Source organism: Dermacentor andersoni, chromosome 11 (assembly GCF_023375885.2).
Source record: "Dermacentor andersoni chromosome 11, qqDerAnde1_hic_scaffold, whole genome shotgun sequence".
NCBI classification, from domain to species: domain Eukaryota; kingdom Metazoa; phylum Arthropoda; class Arachnida; order Ixodida; family Ixodidae; genus Dermacentor; species Dermacentor andersoni.
The window spans coordinates 33,082,682-33,092,136 of NC_092824.1; the positions used below are offsets into that span (position 1 = coordinate 33,082,682).

The 9,455-nt window shown below is 50.2% G+C and overlaps 1 pseudogene; it reads right to left on the reverse strand.

Moving 5' to 3' along the window:
* Nucleotides 1-217: 217 nt before the first annotated feature.
* LOC140214072 (uncharacterized) lies at nucleotides 218-2,206 on the reverse strand (annotated as a pseudogene).
* Between the last annotated feature and the right edge of the window lie 7,249 nt (nucleotides 2,207-9,455).

A 9,455-nucleotide genomic window follows, 5' to 3' on the forward strand; every position in this document is an offset into this window, starting at 1 on the left:
CCGATTCCATCTGAAAAGAAATGGTTAGATACAAAGTCTTCTATAACAATCAGCATGCTCCTCCGAATACCCTAATCGGACAGGTCCCGCAATAATCCGAAGCGCCTCGTCGTGTCGTAGGCCTTTTCTATGTCCAAGAATACGGACAGGATTGGATTGGATTGGAGACAACTTTATTTATGCCTGCAGTTGGGCGCTCGCGCGCCCCGACGAGGGCCTACGTCATCCTCGAAGTCGCTGTTACTCGGCGCGGGCCTCCACTCACCGTTGCCGGCTCGCTGGGTCCCTGCCTTTCGAGCGCCTTGAGGACCTGCTGGACGGCCCAGAGCTGATCGTCTCGGTCATAGCTCTTCGCGGCTGCCTCGAGCCGCGGGGAGAGTGTTTTTTATTTTGAATCTTCAGGATATTTGGCGCAGTCCTACAAGACGTGCGTGTAGTCTGCAGTCTCCCTCCGGCCGACTCTGCACATATCTGTCGGATATGTCTCGGGGTACATACGATTCATCAGTTTCGGGCTCGGTAGCGATCCGGTCTGGAGCTGTCTCAGTACTACCGCCTGCGCTCGACTCAGTCTCGGGTGCGGGGGTGGGAGAGTCCTGCGAGCCAGACTGTAATCTGTCATGCGGTCCTTGGTTCCGAACCACGTCGGACGGTCTGTCGCCGGGGCGCGGTTGGTTAGCGCTCGCGCCGCGGCGTGTGCCGTCTCATTATGGTTCTCATTGCGTCCCGATGCGTCGCCCGCGTGCGCCGGGAACCACTTGAGTCGTGCTTTTCGTTCCTTTAGTTTGACCGCTCGCAGTACGCGCTCAGCCTCCCTGCTGATTTGGCCTTTGGCGAAGTTTCGCACCGCCTGTCTTGAGTCGCTCAGCACCGTGTGGCAGTCTGCGTCGGCGATGGCCAGGGCGATGGCTACCACCTCCGCTTGTTCCGCTCCGGTGCTTCTCACGCTCGCTGCCGTCCTCGTGGCGCCGGTTGACGCCTCTGTGACGACCGCTGCGAAGGCGTTCCGTTGGTATTCGGCCGCGTCCACGTACCGCGCGTGTTCGTCGTTGGCATGCTGGTCAATGAGAGCTTTGGCCCTCGCCGCTCTTCTTCCCTTGTTGAACTCGGGATTCATGTTCTTCGGTATGGGGTCGATTCTGGTCTGGCGTCGGACCTCTTCGGGGACGGGGAGCTTCATCTCCACCTCGTTCGAGCGCCTAATTCCCACATCGTCCAGTATCTTCCTCCCGGCTTTGGTCATGGACAGCCGCTCCAGTTGAGAAGTCCGTTGCGCTTCGGCTATTTCTTCGAGCATATTGTGTAATCCGAGTTGTAACAAGCGGTTCGTGCTCGTGGACTCGAACAGGCCCAGCGCCGTCTTGTACGCTCTTCTGATGAGCCCGTTGATTTTGTTTCGCTCGTGTTGCAGCCATCTGTGGTGGGCTGCAACGTACGCGACGTGGCTGATGACGAAGGATTGGACGAGCCTAAGTAGGCTCTCCTCTCTCATGCCAGCCTTTCGGGAAGTGACTCGTTTTAGGAGTCGAATCGCATTGGCTGCTTTTGCCCTGAGACGGGTGATAGTTTCGCCGTTTCTTCCGTGCTTTTCAATGACCATGCCTAGGATCCTAATTTTGCCGATCTCAGGGATCACGTTGCCGGATTTGGTGATGATTCTGATTTTTTCGTTTTCGCCTTGTCTGGCCTTGCTTCTGCTGTTTTTGGTAGGTGGGAGTATGAGAAGCTCCGATTTGCTCGGCGAACATCTCCGTCCGGTGCCTTCCAGCTGGTCTTCTATTGCGTCGACAGCGGCTTGCAGCGCACCCTCGATGTGGGCGTCGCTGCCACCGGTCACCTACAGCGTGATATCGTCCGCCTAGATGGTGTGCCTGACGTCTTCGATGTGCCCGAGCTTTTCGACCACTCCGATCATTACCAGGTTGAACAGCATCGGCGAAATGACCGATCCCTGCGGTGTGCCGGTGCTCCCGAGCTTCTTCTCTTGAGTCTGTAGTTCGCCTGCTCGTAGCTCAACGGTCCTGTCCGTGAGGAAGTCCTTGATATAGTTGTAGGATCTTTCGCCCATGTTGAGCTTGGAGACTTGGGACAGAATCGCCGAGTGTTTCACCTTATCGAAGGCGCTCTGCAGGTCCAGCCCTAGGATTGCTTTGTTGTCGCGTGTGCTGCCGCCATCATCGATGATTTGGTGTTTGAGCTGCAGCATCGCGTCCTGCGTGCAGAGGTGCTGTCTGAAGCCGATCAAAGTGGCCGGGTACAGCCCTTCTCGTTCCAGGTAGTCTTGCCACCTGTTGAGCAGGACGTGCTCCAGCACCTTGCCCACGCAGGACGTGAGCGAGATGGGCCGGAGGTTATCCGTGTCCGGCGGCTTCGCCGGCTTGGGGATCAGGATGGTCTTGGCTGTCTTCCACAGCTTTGGCAGCGCGCCCGCTCTCCAGCACTTGTAGTATTTTGCGAGCTTTTCAATCGAGCCGTCATCGAGGTTCTTGAGAGCCTTGTTCGTGACGAGGTCCGGGCCGGCTGCCGACCGGCTGTTGAGGTCGTGCAGGGCCGCGCGTACCTCCTCGACGTCGATGTCACGATCGAGCTTCGCGTTAGGCAGGCCGCTGTACGGCGCGTGTTGTTCGGTGGGTGTAGCCGGCAGGTATTTGTCGTTAATGCGCCTGGTGACTTCGTCGACGTCGTGTGCTGAGACCGCCTGATGCATGAGCCTGGCGAGTCTGTCCCTTTGGTGTGACTTGGTCTTGGTTTCGTCGAGCAGGTGCCGCAGCAGTTTCCACGTCTTCCCGCTGCGCATCTGCCCGTCTGCCGCGTTGCAGATCTCGTTCCACTGTTGCGTGCACTGTTGCGTTCCACTGTTGCGTGCTGTTGTTCTAGTTATGTTTTTGTTACTAATATAAAATGTAATGTTTGGATGGAAAGATCAAGTTGGATAAGTGCTTGCACTTTCAAAAGAAAATTTTAACTATACTTTGCAAACGTTTGTCTGAAACTACGAACAGTTTATTGAACTATCTGGATGTTACTTCAATTTGCCACGTCTGCTCACAGCAGACCTCTCGAATGTGGTGCTTGGGTGAGAGCTCACAAGGCACCTGAAAAACAAAACAAAAGCCAATCTTTCCCACTTATTCAAAAACATTCATATAAGCAAGAACAGCTTGGCCTGTGTGCACACAGCTAAGAAACGTGGAGCAGTCAAAAATAGCTCATAAGAACATCAGGGCAACACAGAAGCTCTTAACTAATTGTTGTTTGAAACAGACTGAGCTGCCAGTCCACTCAGGTAATAAACTGCTCACAAATACTTTTATTTATTTTATTTATTTATACAATACTGCGGACAAGAAGTATTATGGGACATTATTGCAGCAGCTGCTAAATAGTACATGACATTTAGGAGTAGGCAACTGGCCAATGAATCTTTGTGTGCTACCTTTGTCTGCCTGCTTGTACAGATGTCTCGTAGTTATATCTCAAGTGGTTACACTGTTATATGGTAAAATTCAGGTGGGAATAAAACCAGCAGCAAACATCAGACTACCTGGGAAATTATCACCAAAACTTAAATATCTAGTAAATGAAACGGACAATCGATTATGAACGGTCTAAACCTAGGCCGTGATTTTGTAGCGATCCCTTTTCCGATGCTACTCCTTTGCCTCATTGATCTGACCGACATTCCGCTATCGTTATTAACTAGAACAGCCAGCCGCGGAAAGGGAGTTATAAGAGTGGCAAACCTCGAGCGGAAAGCATCGCAAGAAAATCGCAGCCCTTTTAGGCACTGCTCCAAGCCACTGTCTTTAACAATCGCAGGAGCTGACATCCTGTTCTGCGGATGAAAATGTTAATGAAAACGAGCGTCTGATTGACATGCCTCGATTAAAAAGCAATTTCGCTGTTGTAATGTCGGTCTATATTTGCCCTACAATATAAAAGACAAATACGCGAGCACGTCGAAGAACACAAACAATGCAGTCAAGTTCTCGCGAAGCTGGACTTCAAACTGAACACTATCAATAAAATAATAATCACACAAGCTAATATCTGTCCAAGCGTCAAACACCGCAGTCGTGTGCCAACTCGCGATGCCCACGACACATCGACATACATTGCACATGTAACTTGCGAAAATGCATATCCACGGAAGAATTTCTTGCCGGGAAACTACCGGAGAAACAGTAGCTTTCAGCATTTACGTAAGTGTTTGCCCATCCAGTCCCAACAATCAGCGGTGGTAGCACATCATGGCAGAAAGCAAGTAAGCGGTCAGAAATAATACATTTCATGGTAACTCCCATTGTGAAACGGTTTCCTAAATGTGCACACCAACGTGTAGAACATACGCACCGAAAGTGCTCTGTTGTCAGTGCACAAAGCTTACTATATGAATCATAAGCTGCGAGAATGCGCGCAAGCGTCAGACTTGCTTACCTTCAACATGTGGTCAGCGAACGCTCCTTCGTCTCGCAGGCACCACGTGACGATGCTCTTTCTAGCGCGAACAATGTCGAATTGTCGATGAACACCAGCACACGAAAGCACAACTTTCAACAAATTCATCCACGCACCATAATTCGAAGCCACAGTACTAGGTATTTCACGAGCGAACGCGGACAGGCGAGAACAAAGGCAGCTCGGATGGCTGCTGTAGTACACGGAAGACACTGGCTTATCACAGGAAACATAGGGCGAACTAACAGCGTTACACGAGTCCAGAAGTTTCCTGATGGTTAATGCACACGATACGGATAACATTATCTTTATGCACTTCTAAAATACAATTTAATTACCGTCTAACTGCAACCAGCACTCTCACCGCTCACACCAGGACAACGTGGCCCAGCTAAATATAGCTTCCAGTTTTTACCGGGCATAAACGTCACAATGCGGCAGCTCTGCACTGCGGTTAACAAGCGAATTTAGCCTCCGAGATCCACTTTTGCTTCTAGCGCGCGCAGTTTGCAAAAGCACGGCTTTCGAGATTGAATTTTGTTACTGAGGGCAAGTCGTAGCTGGAAGGAAGGCTGGTATTTAAACAGAGCTTACTGATTTTTAGGTGCCTTGGTGTGCTGCCTTGTTTTTTTTTTTGAAGCATATACAGAGATTTTAAACGAACTATGCGCGAACTTTTGCCGGCGGACACGAGCCATTCAGCGCGCAACATGTGCAGCTCCGTCTGCATGGGAAGGCGGACCGTTTACGGGCAGCGGCAATAGCTGCGAGACCCACCGATCAGAAATTCGGGATCACCACACATATGCACGCTTCTTATGGCGCCCACTGGCATGTTTTTAAGAATCTGAGGCCTTATCTTGAATAGGTAGGACCATATTTCCTCGTAGCATAAGGAATAAAGGCGACAAAACGTGGTGATGGCTGGCTTGCAGCGGCAGCTAGAGCTTCGGCCAAAGTGAAACTGCCGTACTGCTTGCATGCTCGAGTAATCAAACAGATACGCCTATACTCCGCACACAGCTTTCATACTCAGCCAACTGAGAATTATAAATTATTCAGTTGTAAGCCCAAGCAAGTATTTACGGGATCGGCGCTGATGTACTACCCTCGCTAATGTAAACACAGCAATATGACTCGTACTTTTGGTAACCGCGCGAAAGCGACACGGACAAAAGGAACAAACGCGACGCTGTTTCCGCGTTGGTTTTGCGTTGTTGCTGAAAGTACGATGAATCCTAACGAATCCTCTTTGCTAACTTGCTACAGCAATCACTCGCAGTTTCGAAAAGAAAGGCACTTTCAGCATCGACCACCGGTTTCGCTTTGGTGAGTGAGCGAACTTTTGTGTATCATTTGTGTGAGTAGTAGAGAAAAGGTATAACAGACCGAGGGCTGAAAAAAGAAATAGCGTAGAAAAAGCAACACGTCAAAAAGTGCTTAGAAGACCACGGTTTTAAGGGAGCAGTGTCTCCCAATGTTAAAGATTTTCTTTCCAGCTTAGGTTATCCGAAACGTTATAGATATTCAGTCTCCCTGCAGTCTTTCGAACTAGGAAAGTTAGCGTCAGCTCCAGTTCAGCTTCGGAGGTGGTAGCGCTATTTTCCGCTGACGGCTGCAAAGAAACCTTAACGAGCGTAATATAGAGACAATCGTACCAGACGTATTATATTTATTGTAATGACGCTATCATGAAACCAATATAACACGATGAACAGCTGCTTAAATGGTACTTTGTATATTCATATACGGTCATAGCAAAGCGGCGGATTGGCCCCGGAGGAGTCCGCCTCTTTTTCGGGTCATGTAGCGCACGCTATCGAACACTGCGCGTCGTGCAACCGCGTCTCCAGCCGCCGCGCAATCGTTATTTGTCGTAAGAGATAATTCACTGCATGAGGCTTTGATGTATGTAGATACTGTTGATGGCGCGTGGCCGTGAATACATCGGATGCGGCCTAGATAAATAGGGAAGGGGAGGCAGGCGACCCCCCCCATATTTTTTACTTGGATGGGCCAATACTTAATACATCTTTTATGTAGATGATCTATCTCTAGGATGTGTTAAAAGATAATCACTGGGCGCACTATGTGTTATACGGATGTGCACTCGAGGGAGTACACAGCCAGGTAACATAGAGGGCACACACAGGAAACATCCTGCCGTAAACACAAAGTATGTTTCCTCAAGTTCACATAAAGGACAAGGAAACATAAAGGTCACACAGGGCACAAGAAGGAAACATACAGGAAACATAAAGGTCATGACCATTTTCATAGGCGTATGCTGTTCGTTCAAGAAATGAGAATGACAGTTAGCTCCCAGAGCATTTTCGGAGCACCGTAATGTGGAGTTTGTGTCCACCCTGAGGCACGCACCGTTTCTTCAAAGCTGGTTGCGCCGTCTGCACAGGAGTTGTGACCATCGCCTCTAGCGGAGAGCTGGACACCGCCTAGACAATTGAGACCACCTACCTGGAGATAGATGGCCCTTTCATCTCGGACGGCGCCGCAGTGCTAGCAGCAGCCGCCGAAGGGGGCGGATTGCGCCACCGACGGCTCATTCTGTGTGGAACGGACAGCCGCCGAAGGCCATTGTGGCGCTGCCTCCTGACTAGCCCCTTCGGCAAAGCTATTTTTCGGCATGTAGTGCACCCGCCTGCCTTCTTTCTGAAGTTTTATATTCACGCTGAATTTAATTACCAGGACTTATATCTCTCTATTTCATGATGGGCAGGAGTGCGAGTAAGCGGCGTGCTTCCAATCCCAGTTCGCACAGTAAACTCATTAAAGTTCACACAGTTCACTCATTAAAGGTAGGGTGATTTCGCAAGATACAGTGAGATGTTCATGCGTACTCCGTTTAGCATATCTTAGTCGGCCACGGCACATCTGTGAACTATGGCCAAATCTTTGGCATTTAGAGCATCTTCGGGATAGGGAATCTATGCACTGACCCGGATTTTTACATACCCTGCTTTGATGGACTGTGAAAACACGCTTGAACCGAATGTGAGGATAAGGTCTTTTCTTTGGAGTTTTCCGCCGTCACGCCAATTTTTTAATAGTTTTACATCTAAATTTTCTGGTCACTCCAGACTTCTAATAAATTGGACTCAGTCAGTTCCATCAAATCGCCATCCCCGACGAAACCATGGGTGGTCTACATTGTTCGGTCCGCGGTTATACTCACAGGCATGTCTCCAAATGCTACAAGATTTTTTTACTTCCTTTGCTGTAGCTTATCACGAAACGGCAAAAGGAGGTCACCACTGGCCAGCTTCGCAGCTTTATAGCCGGTGACAGTGGCCTTTTTCAAGCACTTTGCAGCCAGAAAAGGAGAGGTGATTCTCACTTTCTTTCGGTTTCTTACTATGACTACAGGCTAGTGTGGAAAGTTGTCTCTTTGTTTGCTAAAAATTTAAATACTTTTTCAGTACACCCTCTCTAGTGGGAGCCATCGGGAATCGCAGGGAAAGATAAGGCCATAAAAAGAATTCCTGTTTTGCCAGCAACGCCAGCCGCCCACCACACAGCCCTACAAGGGGACGCTGGAGGACATGTGCAAACGCAAGCTGTATGTTCCCGCTATGACCGAATATGACATAACCTAGGCAAGCTATTCACAAAGGGTTAACCCTCACTGCCTAGAAAACTGGGAGCGTTGCAGAAGACAGGAGAAGAGTGTTAATATTGTCACGTGGTAGTGACGTTAAAGAACACAGTAGCAGTACTGTGAAAGACAAAACTAGCTTTTATTGGGTGAACCTGTGCCCACAAAACAGGCTACACTTAAAGCACAACGATAGCGACGAACACAGTCGGCGATCATCGAAAATCTGATCAGCGGGTCAAGCGCGTCGGCTTTTATACTGCAGTCGTCGAATGTTCCAGACTAATCGTTCGGACCCGCGTGCCTTCCACAAAGTTCTACACCATTCGCGTCACGCGATGAAATCAGATAACACAGGGTTCGGCGACAACAGACAGCCTGATAGAAGCATCGATAACTTTCCAGAAACTTCGGATACATGCAGGCGCATCCTGCGCTGTGCGATTACATTTGTTGGGCGGCGAAACGTGGTCGCCCGATAAAGATAAGTACACGCGTCAATACCCCCCTCTTAAAAAGCATCGTCCCGATGGCACAAATATAAGAGCGAAACACAAAAGGACACTTATTAAACATAAGTAACAAAACAACGAAAAGAAACAAAGTCCAAAGGTCAGTTACGCGAAGTCCCAAAGTTCATTATCGCTGGTAGTACGGCTTGACTCGCACAACGTGGACTATTTCAGGTCGTGAGCGGCGCCGCTGTGATAGCGAAATGCCGTCTGGCACGACCTCATAGTCCAGTGCCCCAACACGTCGGATGATCTTGTACGGTCCGAAATAGCGACGCAAAAGCTTCTCGCTCAGTCCTCGTCGGCGTATAGGGGTCCAAACCAAAACACGGTTACCGGGCTGGTACTCGACGAAGCGTCGTCGAAGGTTGTAGTGCCGGCTGTCGGTACGCTGATGGTTCTTGATCCGTAGGCGGGCGAGTTGTCGGGCTTCTTCGGCGCGCTGGAGAAAGGTCGCGACGTCAAGATTCTCTTCGTCGGTGACGTGCGGCAGCATGGCGTCGAGCGTCGTCGTCGGGTGCCTGCCGTAAACCAGCTTGAACGGCGTGATCTGTGCTGTTTCTTGCACCGCCGTGTTGTAAGCAAAGGTTACGTACGGCAGGACCGCGTCCCACGCCTTGTGCTCGACGTCGACGTACATTGCTAGCATGTCGGCTAGGGTCTTGTTCAAGCGCTCCGTGAGACCATTCGTCTGCGGGTGATAGGCCGTTGTCCTCCTGTGGCTTGTATGGCTTTACTGCAGAATTGCTTGGGTGAGCTCTGCTGTAAACGCTGTTCCTCTGTCGGTGATGAGGACTTCCGGGGCACCATGTCGCAGCAGGATGTTCTCGACGAAAAATTTCGCAACTTCAGCTGCGCTGCCCTTCGGTAGA